The 3,029-nt window shown below is 40.2% G+C and overlaps 1 pseudogene; it reads right to left on the bottom strand.

Moving 5' to 3' along the window:
* Positions 1-379: 379 nt before the first annotated feature.
* LOC135320759 (large ribosomal subunit protein eL29-like) lies at positions 380-1,047 on the bottom strand (annotated as a pseudogene).
* Positions 1,048-3,029: the final 1,982 nt, after the last annotated feature.

The following is a 3,029-nucleotide window of genomic DNA, read 5'->3' as shown; positions in this document are numbered from 1 at the left end:
GTTATAGTCTAATTTTATAAAACAGAGAAAACCCAAATCTTTAGTTAATACAGTCATTTTCCCTTTTTCCCCACGTACATATGTGTACACATGTCAATGTAAGTAAATGCCCCTCTCTCATCCCCCTATCTATGTATAATTACATGTGCAAAGAACTGAATTGACATGACAATAGATATTGTAAAAACCAGAGTGGTGTTATTACTTGACTTTTTTTCACATAATTTTTAACTAAATATTAACAATAAATAGAGCATGCTTCCTAATCATCTTAGATTAATCCCCCAAAGTGAAGAGTATTCTCTAATTGAGTGTTTCCCAAAGAAATATTACATAAGGATCCCCTGGATATTTATTAAAATTGCAAATTACCAAGTCAATGTCTACAGAATTAGCATCTCTGGAAATAGAGCCCAGAACATGCACTTTTTTTTTTTTTCCTGCCTCAGGTTTATTTGTACAAACAGCACAGGTAGACATGAGCCCCATGCAGACAACTGCCCAGGGGTTACACTAGTCCTTACATCCTCACATCAATAGATGAAAGCCTCTACTCTGGAGCCTTTGTGGGGGCCTGGGGGCCTTTGGGAGACTGAGCCGGAGCTGGAGCTGGAGCCAGAGCTGCAGCTGTGGCCTTGGTCTGAGCCTTGTCCTTGGCCTTTGGCCAACAGAGCCTGAGACCCTTGGCAATGTGGGTACGAGCACATTTCCCGAGCTTGGGGTAAGCAATGTAGGCAAGTGGACTGAGCTTTCGGCTGCTGCCCTTTGGAATCTTGGGCTTGGCCTCCTTGGGCTTTACGAGAGCCTTGATAGCCTCAGCAAGTGCATTCATGGCGTTGACGTTGTTGGCCTGCATCTTCTTCAGGCCCTTCTTCTCATGCTTCTTGGCAAAGCACGTGTTCCTCAGGAACTTGGGGTCCACCCCCTTAAGAGATTCATATCACTGTGATTCAGGCTTTTTGATGCCATTTCTGTGCCATTTTTGGGACTGGTTGTGTGTGGTGTGGTTCTTTGACTTGGCCATGCCTGTACTGGAGCCAGGAGATCCCGAATCGCCTGGGACTGGAAGAGAAAGAGCCAGAACATGCACTTTTAAAATGCCTGCTCAAAGAAAAATTTTTACTGCCCGAATCCTAGGTCTTCCCTGACATTTGCTATACATTTATCATTCTGAAAAAAAAGATCCTATTGCCTGTTATGTGAAACATGTTAACAAGTTTAGGTATCTGAGCATCAAAAACTGGGCTCAAAAATTCACTGCACTTAGAAAGAACATGAGAACATAGAACTATAAAGCTAATCTAATTAGATGAAACCTGTGTCTCCCCAGAGCGATTTTGTGTCCGATCTGTATCACAATCTCCTGAGGGTTTTTAAACTAGATTTAGAACTTTTCCCCAAACTGTAAGACCACAACTTTTTCGAGTGTGTTCTGGTAGCCAGCAGGTAACAGTTGAGATGTTTCAAACTACCTGCATACACTGAGATGACTTTTGTCTTTAACACACCCTCTGTTTACACTTGATCAACAGGAAATTAAACAGTGAATAACAATTGGGGCTAATTAGTTTCTGTCACAGTTTTAAAGTTACTACATAAGCCACAGCCTTAATGGCTGAAGGCAGATCTTTCCTAGAGGTACAAATTTAAAGTACAAGGAACCACAGAAACCACAGGAAAAAATCATTGCTTTGATTTGCCACGGAGCTTTGAGCTCTTGCCTCTTTTGGAGAAATAGGGATTCATCCTTCAGGCTTTCTGGGTTATTTTTTTCAAACTACAATTCACTTTCAGAATCACAAATGAATGTCTGAGGGAACACAGAGTTCAAAGCTTTATCTTAAGCAAGATATTAAGTCATGTGTCATGAGGTACCCAGTGAAACTTCAGACACAGAAGCCTGAATATATTTGCCAGAGAAATCCAGAAAAAATATTCTATCAACAAGGATAGTTTTTTTTTTTAAAAAAGATGGGAAAGACCCCAGATGTTAATAATAGTTATCTATGAGTTGAAGGGACAATTAAAACTTTTTCTTCTTTATAGCATTATTTAATTGTTTCAATAAAGGTCATCCATTACCACTAAATTCAGGAAGAAAACCAAAACATAATTTTACACACTGTTTTTAATGACAAAACAATTAAGTTTTTTCTTCAGGTCAAACAGTTGGAAAGTGAAGGGGCAGTAAAAGTTGTAAAAATTCCTCCTATACATTAGGAAGTCCCCCATGTTAATTTGGAGCTTTGGGGTTTTCAGTTTTGGTGTGTCTCTGGAAGTAAAGGGCAGCCTGGAAAGTAGCTACAATATGGGAGAATATGTTTAATTAAACTTACCTACAGCGTTTAAGAGATAATAGGACTCTATCAATGAGGCTGTTAATGACAATAATAGGGAAGAGCCAAGTAAAATTAGCTCTTCCTCTCCTCTCTTCTGTGATGTTCCCAGAAAGACCAGAGGATTTTAGTGACGTTCAACACATACTCTATCTCTAGACTTAGGTAGATATAGATGTGAGCTTGGCAGTCCCATATGGCAGTCTGCTTTTTAGATACTGTTACTGAGTCCAAACTCACTCTGCTTGCTGCACAACAGGCCAGTAAACTGGTCGATGAGGTGTTGGGGCAAGGAATGATGACTTCATTCAGAAAGCCAGCAGACCGAGAAGGTGGCAGACTGATGTCCTGGAGAACCATCTTAATTCAGGCTCCTTTTATACTGAAGATGGGGGTGGTGTGGTTGATTGTTGCAGATTTCTTGTTTCTGAGATCCTTTGTTTTTGCGGCTTTCCTTGTGGGTCAGGTCATGATGTTCCTATAAACCTCTCACAAGACAAATGCTATTCTCTGTTCTGCAATTTTTGATCTCTATATGAACAGAAAAGTGTTATACCCTTAAAGGTCAGAGCCTTGAGAATGGGCTTTCTTATATATTTCAGGCTATAGATAGCACTCTTTTAGAAAAGGTGCAGAGCCAGCATGACTAAGCTCAGGAAATGGCAGAGTTAGAGCTAAAGGAACAGATCTAAT

Source organism: Camelus dromedarius, unplaced genomic scaffold, assembly GCF_036321535.1.
Source record: "Camelus dromedarius isolate mCamDro1 unplaced genomic scaffold, mCamDro1.pat HAP1_SCAFFOLD_17, whole genome shotgun sequence".
NCBI classification, from domain to species: domain Eukaryota; kingdom Metazoa; phylum Chordata; class Mammalia; order Artiodactyla; family Camelidae; genus Camelus; species Camelus dromedarius.
The sequence above is the reverse complement of the archived record's forward strand: the minus strand, read 5'-3'. Positions and strand labels throughout refer to the sequence as shown.